The sequence below is a fragment of the Ailuropoda melanoleuca genome, chromosome 1 (genome assembly GCF_002007445.2).
Source record: "Ailuropoda melanoleuca isolate Jingjing chromosome 1, ASM200744v2, whole genome shotgun sequence".
NCBI classification, from domain to species: Eukaryota; Metazoa; Chordata; class Mammalia; order Carnivora; family Ursidae; genus Ailuropoda; species Ailuropoda melanoleuca.
In genome coordinates, this window is record NC_048218.1 from 161,025,744 (window position 1) to 161,042,053 (window position 16,310).

The 16,310-nt window shown below is 38.5% G+C and overlaps 1 protein-coding gene across 3 annotated transcripts in view; it reads right to left on the minus strand.

The window, feature by feature from the left end:
• The window catches only part of FAM126A (family with sequence similarity 126 member A), a 97,787-nt gene extending 81,865 nt beyond the window's left edge, over window positions 1-15,922 (minus strand). The window contains exons 1-2 of one of the 3 annotated variants that reach the window (XM_019801871.2): window positions 15,707-15,922; window positions 11,637-12,059 (exon numbers count right to left, since the gene is read on the minus strand). The gene's annotated coding sequence lies outside the window, so the exon portion shown is untranslated. The remainder of the gene's footprint in view (window positions 1-11,636; window positions 12,060-15,706) is intronic. The other 2 variants (XM_034669117.1, XM_034669130.1) reach the window with 2 other exon arrangements.
• Window positions 15,923-16,310: the final 388 nt, after the last annotated feature.

A 16,310-nucleotide genomic window follows, 5' to 3' on the forward strand; every position in this document is an offset into this window, starting at 1 on the left:
ACACCAGTCAGAATGGCTAAAATTAACAACTCAAGAAACAACAGATATTAGTGAGGATGTGGAGAAAGGGGAACCCTCTTACACTGTTGGTGGGAATGCAAACTGGTACGACCCCTCTGGAAAAGAGTATGGAGGTTCCTCAAAAGTTAAAAATAGAGCTATCCTACGACCCAGCAATTGCACTACTAGGTATTTATCCAAAGGATACAAACATGGTGATTCAAAGGGGCACATGCACCTCAACTTTATAGTATCAATGTCCACAATAGCCAAATTATGGGAAGAACCCAGATGTCCATCAACAGATGAACAGATAAAGATGTGGTATATATAGACAATGGAATATTACTCAGCCATCAAAAAAATGAAATCTTGTCATTTGCAACAATGTGGATGGAACTAGAGGGTATTATGCTAAACAAAATAAGTTAGAGAAAGACAAATACCATATGATTTCACTCATACATGGAATTTAAGAAACAAAACAGATGTACCTAGGGAAAGGGAAGGAAAAATAAAATAAGAATCAGAGAGGGAGACAAACCATAAGAGACTCTTAACTATGAGAAACAAACTGAGGGTTGCTGGAGGGGAGGTGGGTAGGGCGATTGGGTAACTGGGTGATGGCCATTAAGAATGGCACTTGATGTAATGAACACTGGGTGTCATATGCAACTGATGAATCACTAAACTCTACCTCTGAAACTAATAAAACACTGTATGTTAAATTGATTTTAAATAAATAATAAATAAATAAACATATTTGTAGAGCTTATCACAGACTATCTTTTTTTAATGTTACAAATACTTTCCCAGTTTTGTCATTTGTTTTTAGCTTTGTTTTTGGTATTTTCATTGTATAGAAAGTTTTACATTTTTACATAATAGAGTCTGATAATAATCATTTCCTTTATTAGTACTGAATTTTGCTTCATAAAAATTTTCTCCAATGTTTTCCTCTAGAATTATTATAGTTTTATTTTTTATGTGATAAATCATTAATACTTCTGGATTTTTTAAATACACACACACACAGTGTGAATCTAATATATTCTCCCCAAATGAATAACCAGTTATGTCAACACTAGTTATTCAATCATTTCCCATAGGTAAGAATTGATATATTTAATATATATTAAATTGTCATATACTTGGGTCTGTTTCTGGACTCTTTATTTCAATGACCTTTTTTATTATTCCTGCATCTCTACCACACTAATTACTATAATTTAAGTGATTTTATTGGTTAGAAATCAATTAAGTGCACATCATAGTAAAATCCAAGTAACAGTGACTTAAGACAAAATTTATTTCCTTCTCATTAAAAATGAATGAGAAGAGGCTGGCAATCCAGGGCTGGTACGGTGTCAGCTGCCTGTTTTGCTCTACTATCCTAGCAAAATCGTTGCCACCCTCAAGGCTACTTCACATTTCAAGATGACTACCATAGCTATCCTGCTCACACTTCAGGAAAAAGGTTAAGGAGGAAAAAGGATGTCTTCCTTCTTTTAAGGAGTCTTCCTTCCCTGAGCCCCTTTTAACTTACACATACAGCAGTGTTCGCTTCAGCAGCACATATACACATAGATTCATATAGATCATTGGTCAGAATTTAGTACTGATGGACACACACAGCATTATGGGATGCTAAACAAAATCATCTTTAGCAGGGTGACACACAGTTCACTAGTGAATTTAGTTTATCCTACTCTCAGAACTCTGATAACTGCTTCTAAATGATGAAAGAGCAAGTGTTCTACTTTTGTATATGTTCAAAAATTTCTCTTTCAGCAAGTATCTCAAAACACTATAAAGGAGTTGACTAAACATAGCACTATTTAATGTGTAGTCCAATTTTTAAAAAATGAGAAATACATGGCAAAAATGCGTATATGTTTAGCTTATGGCTAAAGCATGTGGTTAAAAATGCTGACAATAACTGAGGCAACTCAGTATGATTGGTTGATGATCAGAGGGTATGGCAACTATCAAAGCAATAGGCATGAGCCAAAAGATACACTGCTCTGCCCGATTATAACACAGGCAAAGTAATGTTGCTAAGATTATGTACAAGCAATTCGTTCAAATTAACATGCTATTAAAAAGTATTTTATTCAGTCTTCTTCTTCCAGTTTTTACTTTGAAAAAGCAACCAAGTCTATTGGCAGAGGCTCTTGAACACTTAAGAACACAAATACCCCATAAACACTTTCTCCTTGCCAAACTAAACAAGTTCAATTGAACTAAAGAATCAGCCAGCTGCTTGCCACTGCCTGTACTGTGGGGGGAGATGAAAAGAGACGAATAGTTATTACTTTCTCCATTGAGCCACCCAAATTTCTCTCTCCCATGTCTTGCCAGGGGGAAGTGTAAAAAGTTATAAGGTTTTGTCAATGAGCACTGCAAACTATTCCTTGGGGATAGGTAAATTAAGGGTATTTAGGATTTTGCTACATCCAAGCAGACAAGTCTTCCATATTAGCTTGCTAGGGTTGCTGAAACAAAGTACCAGATTGCGGCCTAAACACCAGAAGTTTATTTGCTCACGTTTCTGGAGGCTAGAAGTCCAAGCTCAAGGTGTCAGCAGGGTTGGTTCCTACTGAGAGTGATAAGGAAAGGATCTGTTCCAGGCCTTTCTCCTTGGCTTGTAGCCATCTTCTCCCTGTGTTTTCACACCATCTTCAGTCTGTACAAGTCCTGTCCCAATTTCCTCTTATAAGGACACCAGTTATATTGGATTGGGGCCCACCCTGATGACCTCATTTTAACTTAATTATAAAGATCCCATCTCCAATTATGGTTACATTCTTAGGTCCTCGGTATTAAGGCTTCAACATATAAAAAGGGGGTAGAAGACATGATTCAGCCCATGATGCACTTTATTCAGCTGCAATAAACTAGGGTTGTAGCAAGTAATCCCACTCTCTTTTCTTATATTAGAGGTATTTAAATATCATCCATTTATTCATAAACTATTGAGTGTCTACTATGTCCTAGACGCTAGGTTTACAAAGCTGAATATGACATAGTCCCTGACTTGAGGGATTCACAGTCCACTAGGGGAGACAAGTTAAACCTAAAACATAGCAAGAGTGAGTGTCCTTTAATCCCTTTTGAAATAAAACAAGGCAAATCAGAGTATAAGCAAATAAAATAATAGAAACAAATGTTATGAGGAAATGGGGAGGGATGTAAAAGAAAGCCCATTGTAAATTTTATCTTGCAATCATTTTGCTCTCATTTGCCCCTTTTTCCTCTCTCTTTCCCCAAAATTACAGCATATAGAAATATACTTTCCAAAGCACAGCTCTACTTTAATTTCTTTAAAGCATTTTGCATTCTAAGTGGCAGTTTTCCCTGCTCTAATGTTGGGAACAAAGGAAGACAGAAATGTTAAGAGAACCAAATTCCAGCTGACTTGTGGGTTGAGTTGATGTCTTAGAGTGAGTCACCGCCCTTTCGTAAATTGGAATGAAACTCCTAACCATTAATAAAGTCTGCCAATAGAGGCTCAGATGTTCAATTCGAAAATGATGGGGGCAAAGGGAGGGTGCAATGAGAAAATGCAAGTAAACACAGTTAATGAAGGTAATGTGTACTAGTAGAGCCGTAATAATAAAAGCAATAGATCTTGACTGTACTACAAAATTCTGTTTGATTAGTCTTAGTCAGAAATTCAGTTGATCTTATTAAAATAGTTGTTTATCTTCATTTAAAAATTACAGGAAGCAAAGCAGCAATAAATAGTTCAGTATGATCATGCTGATTCATATTAACTGGGGTAACAGTCAATTTGTTTTAGCAGAGGCTGAATTATACATTTTTAAAAAATAAAGTTTTTAATAATATTAAGTTTTATACAAGTATAACAAAATATAACTTACATTTTGCTTTACAACTAAATATGAAACTAAAAGTAGTACAACAAAAATTTCTATCTTGGTTCCTCCCCAAGTACTTGAAAGTCCTGTAAGAATGCTTAAAATCCCTAAAGTAGTTTAAGCATTTCTTTTTCAATTATGCATTGTTTCTGAAGAAAGGATTTAAAACAGAAAACTAAACATCTGTTTGGACCCTTTCACCAATAACCAACTCCTGACTAATGGAATCCAAGTGCCATAAATCACATTATATTACTATGAACTCTGGAGCTTTATAATATGTTGACATGTAAAGTATCTGCCCTGATTACATCAGTGACCTGTTCAACACCATTTCCACGAAGAAGCTGGCCTTCCTGAAGTGCTACCTAAAACATACACCTGTGTAGCATATCTGAAGTTCTCATAGTGAAAAGAACAAGTTTTACCCTTACTTTTCTTGATGTCACCTTTCTTGGCCTGTTCTTCCTTTCCCCCCAACCCATCATTATCATGGATAAAAAAAGCTTTTCATCTTCCCAAAAAAAAAGGAACTTGTTAAAAATTAAATGTTACACATATGGTAGAGAAGCTTATTGGAAGGAATCCTTTTGGGGAGCCTGAGTGGCTCAATTAGTTAAGCATGCCTTCAGCTCAGATCATAATCCCAGGGTCCTGGGTTGGAGCCCCATGGCTGGCTCCCTGCGGAGAGGCCTGCTTCTCCCTCTGCCTCTGCCCCTCTCCCCTACTTGTGCCCTCGCACTCTCTCTCTCTCTCAAACAGATGAATAAGATATTTTAAAAGAGGGGGGTGGCGCCTGGGTAGCACAGTTGGTTAAATGTCTTCCTTTGGCTCAGGTCATGATCTTGGAGTCCTGCGATCAAGCCCCATGTCGGGCTCCTTGATCAGTGGGGAGTCTGCTTCTCCCTCTCCCTCTGCCTGTCCCTCCCACTGCTTGTGCTCTCTCTCTCTCTGTCAAATAAAATCTTTAAAAAAAAAAAAAAAAGGAAGCCTTTTAACATTTTAAATACAAAATGCAGTTGAACAAATTACAGCAAGCATAGCTAAAATTTCTCCTCCACTCCTTTCTATTCAGAGAGTAATCATACCTTATAGTCCTTTTGCACACTTCCCCTCTAGTATTTTAACACAGCTCAATAAATAGAAAAAGGAACATGGTACAATGAAGAGTCCAAAAAACTCGTCCTCACTTTCCAGCAAATTAAACTTTCCAATCTCAATTAACTCCACTATGAAAAGTAGTGATAACGTCTACATCACAGGAATGTTTTAGGGATGAAAAATAATACAAATAAAGCAAGGTCACGCCATAGATGCTCAATAATAATAGGTCTAATTATTACTAACAAAATATTTATCAATTGGACAATTGAGAATGTATTTTGGAAGCTTAAACTTCAGAAGTTTCTAAAAGGGGAGATTGCTGGGCTAGAGATAGGAGGGAGGCTTCATTAGATTCTAATGCTCTCCAGCTACTTCCATCCTTATTTATTCTTCACCAATTAACTTTCTGATTTAGTAGCCTAATCTATGTCATTGCCTCCAAGTATTTCACCACCAATTTATTCCTTAACCCCCTTTACAGTATGTATTTTGTTCTCATCATATACTTTCCATCAACTTAGAAATGACAAATCTATTGGGTTTTTCCCCTCAATATTCTTTTCCTTTAGGGGCGCCTGGGTGGCACAGCGGTTAAGCATCTGCCTTCGGCTCAGGGCGTGATCCCGGTGTTATGGGATCGAGCCCCACATCAGGCTCTTCAGCTATGAGCCTGCTTCTTCCTCTCCCACTCCCCCTGCTTGTGTTCCCTCTCTCGCTGGCTCTCTATCTCTGTCAAATAAATAAATAAAATCTTAAAAAAAAAATATTCTTTTCCTTTAACCTTGCCACAAGCATCTTCCTTTCCAAAACTCTAAGAAGACCTCACTGTGTTCAGTATTCTGGTTCTATCACCTACATAACCATTCTGACTTTCTGTACTTCTTGAACAGTCCATTCATTGTACACATTTCTACCTTCCCTACTTAGACACTTCTCTCTCTGACCCATTTCTAAAATACTTCCACCTCCATTCCCTGATCAGGACCCACCTGAAGGTTCATAATTTCCCAAAATAGTCTCTTCCTCTTCTACACTACTAAAGTATACACTGCTTGGGGGTCTATGTTGCCACTCCATCTACCACAGTTATATCTATGGATTAACAAGTCAGCAGAAATATTGAACTTTTAGTTCAAAAGGAAATATATATACCTGGCAAGTTTAAAGAGGTCAGACTGGCAACTTTTTATACCCCCATGGGCAGAGGTACACAGGATGTGTACGTTGATTAGAATCAATACCCTAACTAAATTAATTAAATGTTCTTTACATTTAGGGGCACCTGGGTAGCACAGTCATTAAGCTTCTGCCTTCAGCTCAGGGCATGATCCTGGCATTATGGGATCAAGCCCCACATCAGGCTCCTCCGCTGGAAGCCTGCTTCTTCCTGTCCCACTCCCCCTGCTTGTGTTCCCTATCTGGCTGGCTGTCTCTCTCTGTCAAATAAATAAATAAAATCTTAAAAAAAAAATATTCTTTACATTTAATTAGGCAAGCTCAAAAAGATTAAAATAGAGTTCATAAGGGGCACCCGGGTGGCTCAATCAGTTAAGCATCTGCCTTCAGCTCAGGTCATGATCCCAGGGTCCTGGGATCAAGCCCCACATTGGTTTCCCTTCTCAGCAGGGAGTCTGCTTGTCCCTCTCCTTCTGCCCTTCCTCATGGTTCCGCTTGCTCTCTCTCTCTCTCTTTCTCTCTCAAATAAATAAAATATTTTTTAAAAATAGAGTTCATAATTGCTTGCCCAATTTAAGCACTTTTAAGGCTTACATTATTCTCTCAAATTTCCAAGCCTAAACGTCATTCTATGAAAGAGTAAATGTAAATCTTCCAATTGCTGAAGCCTCAAATAATTTTCATAGTACAGTTTAAGAACTCATATATAATGTTTTCACTAAGTACAAATAACTGAATGAATCCTTATGCATTTATATTAGAAAGCAACTAATGTTCATCAGTTAATCAAAAGACTCTTTGTTCAGGAAAACACACACCAAACAAATACCACTTAACATTTACTACTAAAGGGCTATCCTGATGCAAGCCTCAATAATGACAAATATTTAAACTAAAATGGAAAAGTACTATTTCCACAACTTCTGGATCTTTTATCTGTGTTGCACATAACATTCTTTACAAGGTACAAACAGGATTCAGGAATGCAAACTGATCTTGAGTCCCCAGTAAATTAAAATGTAAATTATATAAGGTACATATACATTTATCATCCCATTCCCATTCTGGGATCTTCTACCATAACCATACTTGGATGTATTTGTTAAAATAGCAGAAGACATGACATCACCTAGAACAGACCAGTAATAATTACGATAGGGTTACCAAAAACTGAAATTAATTGGGCAAAAAGGAAAAAAATAAGACACTCAAATAAAATAATTAAATTTATTTCTCAGTAACTGAGACTAAGGAATGAGTGTGATTGGAAAAAAAATTAGGGTACTGATTAAAAACATGAGCTATGGCATCAGATTGGAATTCAGCTTAACTCTACCACTAACTAGTTGCTGATCTTGAACAAGTTTTTTTTTTTTTTTTAAGATTTTATTTATTTATTTGACAGAGAGAGAGACAGCCAGCAAGAGAGGGAACACAAGCAGGGGGACAGGGAGAGGGAGAAGCAGGCTTCCCACTGAGCAGGAAGCCCAATTTGGGGCTCGATATGGGGCTCAATCCCCAAGCCCTGGGATCACGAACTGAGCCGAAGGCAGATGCTTAATGACTGAACCACCCAGGCACCCCCTGAACAAGTATTTTAACCTCTTTGAGTCTCAGGTTTTTTACCTGTAAAGTAAGGATAATAATACAAAGTTGTGCACAGATTAAATGAAAATAATTATGCAAAGTACTTAGAAAGTACTACATAGGAAAATCTCAATAAATTGCATTCAATCCAAAAGGCCTCAACATTTTTATAGCTAAATTATTTCAGACCTTGAGGAAGAAATTAATTGCCAGGGCATATAAAAAGATGGAAAGCTTTCCTCTGTCTCTCTCTCTCTCTTTTAAAGATTTATTTATTTATTTGAGAGAGCGAGCATGCATGGAGGGAAGGGGGAGAGGGAGAGGGAGAGAATCTCTAGCAGACTGAGTGAGGAGCCGGATGTGGGGCTCAATCTCACCACCCTGAGATCATGACCTGAGCTGAAATCAAGAGTCAGAAGTTTAACTGACTGAGCCACCCAGGTACTCTTCTCCCTTCTTTTATTTTGCAAAGCTAGTATATTCAGAAACTGAAACCTGAAAAAGAAAATATAAGAGGAATACTAAAGACAATCTTACATAGCAATCAAATCTAGCTCTACTTTAAAGAGGTATGCTATTATCAAGTTGCCTTTACTCCAAAGACAGCAATTGTTTGGTGAAATCTACTAGGAAGTCCTCTAACATAATTCATCAACCAATAGGTAAAAGAAGAAAAACTATATGATCATCTCAACGTACATCACGAGGGTGTGTGATCAAATTTAATATCTTTTTCCTAGGGTGCCTGGGTAGCTCAGTCGGTTAAGTGGCTACTTCAGCTCAGGTCATGATCCCAGGGTCCTGAGAGCAAGCCCCGCGTCAAGCTTCCTGCTCTGTGGGGAGTCTGCTTGTCCCTCTCCCTCTCCCCCTCTCCACCCCCACTTGGGCTCTCTCTCAAATAAAATCTTTTAAAAAAATTAATATATTTTTCCAATTAAATCTCAATTCCAAAAAGGAATTAAGGAAGTCTATTTTCTTAACATGCTAAAAAAAAAAAGTTGTCAGAAAGAATACACAACTGTGAAACCCTAAAGGCATTCTCACTCAAATGAGAAATGAGCCAAAGATGCTCACTATTCACTAATATAATTTAACATTACTCTAGACATTTAATGTGGAACAAGAAATAAGGATTAAATATTGGCAAGATGAAATTATCATTATTTACAAATGCTAAACCTGCCGTATTACAAAATCCAAAAAAACCTAAGAATTAAGGGGCACCTGGGTGACTCAGTCAGTTGAGCATCCAACTCTTGACTTCGGCTCAGGTCATGATCTCAGGGTCCTGGGATCAAGCCCCACATCTGTCTTCCTGCTCAGCAGGGAGTCTGCCTGAGATTCTCTCCCTCTCCCTCTGCCCTTCATCCCCACACTGGTGTGTACTCTCTCTCTCTCTCAAATAAATAAATTTAAAGAATCTTTAAAAAAAAATAAATAAAAACTACAAGAATTAAGAATTTCATAAAATGACCAGTTAGAAAACAGTATACCTAAAGCACCAATTTTTCTATGTTCCGTCGGGAAGATGCAATCCTCTTTAAGACACAATGAAAAAAGATTCCATTGGCAATAGCAAGTTTTAAAATATCAAAAATTTATTTCAAAAATAGGCAGAACCACATGAAGAAAACTATAAAACACTGAGTCATTTAAAAATGACTTGGAGGCGCCTGGCTGGCTCAGTTGGTAGAGCATGTGACTCGCTCTCAGAATTGTGAGTTCAAGGCCCACGTTGGGGGTAGAGTGTACTTAAAAAATAAGAAAATAGTTTGTTTAAAATGATGAAAATATTGTAAAGATATCACAGCTATCTCAAAAAATTAATCTGAAATTCCACTGGGGTTTTTTTGAGATCTTAATAAATTGGATTAAAGGTAATTTGAAAAAATAAATATAAGAGAAATGCTAAAAATGTTTTGAGAAAGATAACAGAAATTCACACAACCATATAGTAGGATACATTAAAAAGTTACAATAAACTAAGACTGAAATCACCGGAGCAAAAAATAAACAGCCCCATGAAGCAAAACAGAAAGCCTAAGAAAAAATCATATGTATATGATTTTAATATATGATTTTATATATGATTTTCACATGTTAAATATATGTTTACGTAAATCATGTAAACCATGACTTGATATATAATACAGATAACATTTAAAACCTCTGGGAAAAGATAAAATTGCCCAGTAGTGTTAAAATAATTGACTTGCCACTCTACACCAAATATGTTCCAAATAGACTAAAGTGGTACATGTTTTTAAAAACTGTGAAAGTAATGCAAAGAAACAGAGGTAAATAGTTATATAATTTGGGAGTGCAGGGAGGCCTTTCCAAGCAGGCAGTTACCATAAAAGAAAAATTTGATATATTTAACTATACTAAAAATGTTTAAAATCTATTTAAAAAGAAAAATCCACACCAAAAACAAAATGAGGATGTAAATGACAAACTGGAAAAATTACTTGCAATTTAACTTGACAAAGATCTAATAGTTTTACACACAAAGAACTCTCATAACTCAGTTTTTTAAAATCTCCAATATCATAATAAACAAAGGACTCTAATAGATAATTCACAAAAGAAATACAAATATTTAATGTCACTAATAATCAATGAATTTTAAAAATACAAAAGATAAAACTTTTCATGTCAAAATGGCAGTTTTTTTATTCATAGTGCTAAAAATGGAGAAGTTGCCAGCATTCTCAAGCATAACTAAAAAATGAATATTAAGCCTTTCTGGAAAGCAATCTATTACTATTAATTAAAAATAATTAAAATATGCACACCATTTGATGTCAGAATGTATCCTAAGGAAATAATGATATGGGCAATGATTAAACTATCAAGCTAAATGCTACAATATTCATTCAAAATTATTGGAAAGGGCTTAAATTTTTAACACCTGAAATAAATGATAGTAAATCCATATTCTGGAATATTAACCATAGATTTAAAATGATGTTTTGCCATAAAAGAATATTTTATTGACTCAGATAAGCATTCACCAATTAAGTGAAAATAAGCTAGTAACAAGGCAGCATACACAAAAAACAAAAACAAAATCATAGTACATACAGTATGGTTTCTTTTTGTTAAAAAAAAAAGTAAATACCTATTTAAAAGAACCTATAAAGATATTCACTAATGTATTAATAATTATCTCTGGGTGGAGGCATTATAAATGTTATGTATCATTTATGCATTCCTAAATTTTCCAAATTTCCTACAGTCACCATATCTTACATTAGTAAATAGGAAAATACAGAATGTTTACAAAATTGCTGTCGCTATAGTAACAATAGTATCTAAAATCATGCTAACATTGATATTCCCACTCTTTTAGGCTGCACCAAAATTAAGGATGCCTACTGTCTAGGTTAGATCATACTTTGATACTTTAATCACAATGAAATAAATTTTCAGAACTTTAGAAATCAGACAAGTTTTCGCTCCACGTTTACTTATGATTGAGTACAATGTCTAATAATATTTAGAATTAACCACTTGCTTTCAGCCCCCTCCCAAAGGTAAGAATCCAAAGTAAGGAATAAGCCCTGGACATCGGAACCAGCAGAGCTCAACTTTTAAATACATCAAGGGACGTCTGGGTAGCTCAGTCAGTTAAGCGTGGGCCTTCGGTTCAGGTCATGACCCCAGGGTCCTGAGATCGAGTCCCGCATCAGGCTTCTTGCTCTGTGGGGAGCCTCCTCTCCCTCTGCCTCTGCAGCTCCCCCAGCTTGTGCGTGCCCACTCTCTGACAGTAAATAAATAAAATCTTTAAAAATAAATAAATAAAATAAAAATAAATACATCCAAATACTGAGCCAGAAATTAAAAAGAAAGGAAGGAAGGGAGAGAGTGGGGGAATATAAATATTACCTTTCTCAGGATAGAAAGTATGGGCCTTTGACAACTTCTAATCACAACTCTCCTCAGTCTCATTTGGGAGACAGAGCAATGATTTTATCTTCCAGTGTATTTAAAAACCATATATCCAAAGGGCAAGCAAACAGGATTTCTTCTGAGCATAAATGTTAAATATTCTCTTTTCTCAGTGCAGATATGTAGCCTAACTCCAATAGGACCAAAAAGACTCTGGCAGTACTTGGCTCTCAATAACAAGCAATAGTCAAACTGTTAATTCCATCTGCTCCCCTCCAAAAAATGACAAAGTATTACACGGTGGCACCAGGGGTCCCAGGCTCCATTTAAGGAGTTTTCCAGAGTGGCATCCATTTCCACAAGATTAAGATGAGTACTTCAAAAAATCAATCTTGATACTGCACGATGACAACTTGGGTGCTGATAACAAAAGAAATGTGCTATCTTTAACATCATATTCTTCGTTTCTTCCAAATTGTCTTCCTTTGTTATTTGTCAAAGCTCTGAATTTCATCCATTTCCATCTCCTTAGGGACTCAATTCCAGTAAATATGTCATCTTTCCTATCTCTTACTTCTCACTTTCTTTATGCATGTAAAGAAACAAACGTAGCATTCCTTCAAGCTATATCCGTCTTCAGTGGTTTTCAACCTTGCCTGCACGTTGGAATTACCCAGGGAACTTTAATGTACCTGTGCAACTAATCTAGAGTGACAAAAAGTAGATCAGTGGTTTCCTGAGGATGAGAGGAAGAAATTACAACGGGACACAAGGAAACTTTTAGAGGTGATAGACAATGTTCGTTTTTTTGATTGTGGTGATAGTTTTACAAATGAAAACCTATGTCAAACATTAAATTGCACACTTTAAATAGGTGTAGCTTATTACTTGCCAATTATATTGCAACAAAGCTGTTGAAATAAATATAATGCCTAGGTTCCGCCTCAACCCCTGGAATGGGCTTTCCCCTGGAAATCAAGATTCTTAAAAGCTCTCCAGATAATTGTAAATGTGCAGCTAGGAATGAGAACCACTGCTCTATAGCTATCATTCTCTTCCTTCTTCAGTTTTCTTGAAATGCCTCTCTCAAGTATGTCTACTTTATCATTACCCATTCTTTCTCAATCTTCCAAAGATCACTATGCAGTTAAAACTGTACTTGTTAAAGTCCCCTATGGAATCCTGACCAATTCCCTGGTCCCGGGAGTCCTCTCCTTACTTGACACCTCTTTACAGCATTCAAAATTTTTGACCCATTCCGCCTCTATTTGAAATTCTCTCCTTCCTTAGCATCTTTCCTGATGTTCCTCCTATCTTTCTAACTACTACTCTTCTATCTCTTTCACACTATTCTTCAACCCATTTCTGCTTTTTATCAGTCTGTTCTTCAGCTGCTGCTTTGATCATACTAAAAGCTTTCCTTGAATCATTTCAATATAACCAAATCAATACAGCTTCAATTCAACACCCAGTCTGCCCTGTAATCCTGATTTCTTTTATAAGTTCCACGCCCATGGATCCAAACATCTAATTGACATTTTCACCTGAATGCTCCACAGCTTCCTCAAATTCAAAAAACCCCAAATAGAGCTTGCCATCTTCCGTCCACCTTCCCTCACTTCCAGTTACTAGAATCAAGTAAAATCCTCAGGGTCCTGATTCCTCCTCCTTTCTTTCCAAAGGTGACAAGACCTATCAGATTCTACCTCACTCTGCCAGGGTGAGGCTCTCAAACAAAAATTCATTAAATGGCTTCTTACTCAACACCTTCAATCCAAAACCCATAGCCAAGGAAACCTTGCCCTGGTCTGGAGCTCTACCACCCTCACTATTCTCATCTTCCACCATTTCCTTATTTAACCTCTGCATTCAAGTTATGTTAATGTCAGTGTTATTGACTTTGGACTTGTCATTGACAATGACTTCTCTAAGCTGCCATAGTTTCTCACTTATTCTCCTTGGAAAGTTACCGACCTCCTGCACTTGGCTAAATTATATTTCAAAACTGTACTGTGTTCTCCTGACTCTACCTACATCCAAACTGAATTAGCCATCCCCTACTCTGCTCCCTTACTACACTAGGCATATCTCTATTCAGATTTAACACATGGTATTATAACTATTACTTGATCTGTCTTGTACATCAGAGAGTAAATTTCTTGATGACAAGAATTATGACATTCATTTCTGCCCTAAAACCTATTCAGCCTGGGGCAGTGCAAAATAAATATATGTTGGACATAACTTCAATTATTTACAAAATGTAAACTTGATACCCCCAATATGGTACTGATACTAACATTTTTCAAAGTTTTAAAATATTCATTATAAAATAAATATCACACAATAGGATCCTGAATAAAACAGTTGACTGTAAGATATTTTTAAACTCCGTCAAAACAACACCACTCTAAAAAATGCAACCAAGATCAGATTTTATAAAATAGAAAAACAACAAAGAAAGCATAGCAGGAATAACATACTGACATAACCAACACCTTATGGGGGTGTCTATATCCAAGTACTGCTAATGTTCACAATTAAGAGGTTTTATAATCCCTCTATGATAATAACTGTAGTAAATCAAAAAGGAATAAAAGAAGCCAAATCCAGAATTTTTTAAACTAAATATGTTATGGTTTTCCCCTTAGCCACTTTATGTAAATGAATTATTTGAATAAATGATTTTAAAACTACTATTGGCCAAGCAGATCCTAAAATTTTTCTTTCTTTCTTGCCTTTCCCTGCACTTCAAAAAAAAAAAAAAATGGTGTTTGGGACCAAGGTTCATCTTGTAAACCTTAAAATGTATTAACCCAAAGAAAAATGCTTAGAAATTGAAGGGAGGGCCAGCCAGTCTGTGGGTGTTAGGAGAACGTTCTTATGGAAAACAACCCTCCTGGGTTTATCACATTGACTCAAGGTTACACCGATCCTTATGACTCTATGCAGATAAGATTTTAAAAGCTGAAAATGTCAAACTGTCAAGTGTTACATGAACCAAGGAGGTGGTATATCGACTCCCAAAACTACTGTGTGACCCAAAGGACAAATTATTTGCAAAAGGACAGCTTGGTCCTACTGACTATGGTACTGTCTCTGAAATTAGTAGCTAGCTGGCTGTGGAACAAACTCCCCCTACCTGAAGAGCGGAGACGCTGCCGGGCGTGTGATAGTGTATTTATCAGAGACCCGATCCTGGACAGTATGAAACCACTAGGGCAAAATTAAAATCTTTCAGGAGTGCGTAAACTTAGGGGTACAGAGCACAATTGTGCACGCTGAAGGGCGGATACGCAGTTTTGCTGAAGCGTGCAAACTTGGGGTCTTTTAATTGCAACCATTTTCAGACAAAACCCCGACGATTCCCAAGTACGTTAAAAATCAGCCTCGGGAGAGGAACAACTCATAGAAGGGAGCAAGTGCTGAAGAGGGAATCTCCAGTGTAATAACCAAGGAAGGAATCGTATCTGCTTTCTGAATCTCACCGTGCTGCGAGAGACACCAAAGACCCAGACGAACGCTGCTTTTAAAGATGGGGAGGGGGGTTGTCGACGGTGACCATTTTGGTCACTGGACTAAGGGATAGCGGTAACCTCCCTGGAGTGGGAGAGGCCAGGCCGGATCATCAACAGCGGCGGGATGCGGGTGAGGGGCCCCCGCAGAGGGGCGGCGGGTCCGACCGAGGCGGCTGCACCCTGGGCACGCCCGGAGTCTGGACCGCTCCTTGCTGGGAAAGAGAAAGACCCGAGTCCACGCGCACAAAGCTGCCGCCGCCCAAGCAGCAAACGGGCTGCGCCCAACTTCGGGGCGAGCTGCCGCCGGCCGCAACCCACTCACCCGACCCCTCTGCTCCGGCCCCTCGGACGCCCCTAGCGCCCAGCGCCTTCTCGCACCCACCCGCGGCGCCTCGCGAGCGAGCCGTTACCCCCAACGAAGGCGCCGCCCCGGGGACAAAGTCCCGGTCCCCTCTCCGCCGCCGCCTCGCCCCGGCTCCTCCCTGACAAAAAAGTTATCGGTCGCCGGCCGCCCTGGGGGCCCGGCGTGGGTCGCTCGGTCGGACTCACCAGAGCGGCTTCCCGAGCTCCACCTCCAGAACCTCGACTTGTCTCACTCGACAGCGACAGCGGCTGCTCTCTGCTTTCTCCCGAGTAGCAGCACCACCTGCCCCCCTTCTTCCTAACAGAACGGGTCCCAGCGAGCCATCTTCCCCCTCTGCTCAGTGACTGACAACCCAGCCCCGAGAGCCGCCACTGCCGCCAGCCACTCTGACAGGCACGGCTAGGGACCCGTCCCCAGGCAGCCAACCACCACCGCCCCACTTCGGCTCGGCCTATAGCCGTGCCGTAGGGCGGGACCAGAACAACTTCTTCACCAATAAGAATCTTCCTCTGCTAGGCCTGGGGCGGAGCCATGAGGTGGGAGGGAGGGCGACTTAGATGGGCGTGGTCTGAGCACTGGGCGTAGTCGGGGCGCCAGAGGGAAAATGATTGACCGTGGGATTTGCGGCAGGGCTGGTGAGAGTGATCAGTCAGCGCCTCTCAGACCCTGAGCCAAGAGGATTTATAGCCCTCTCAGAAGAAAATAAGCCTTTTGGATAGATGTTAACCATAATCACGGAAGATAAACTAATATATTTTAATTTCTTTTTTTTTTAAGATTTTATTTATT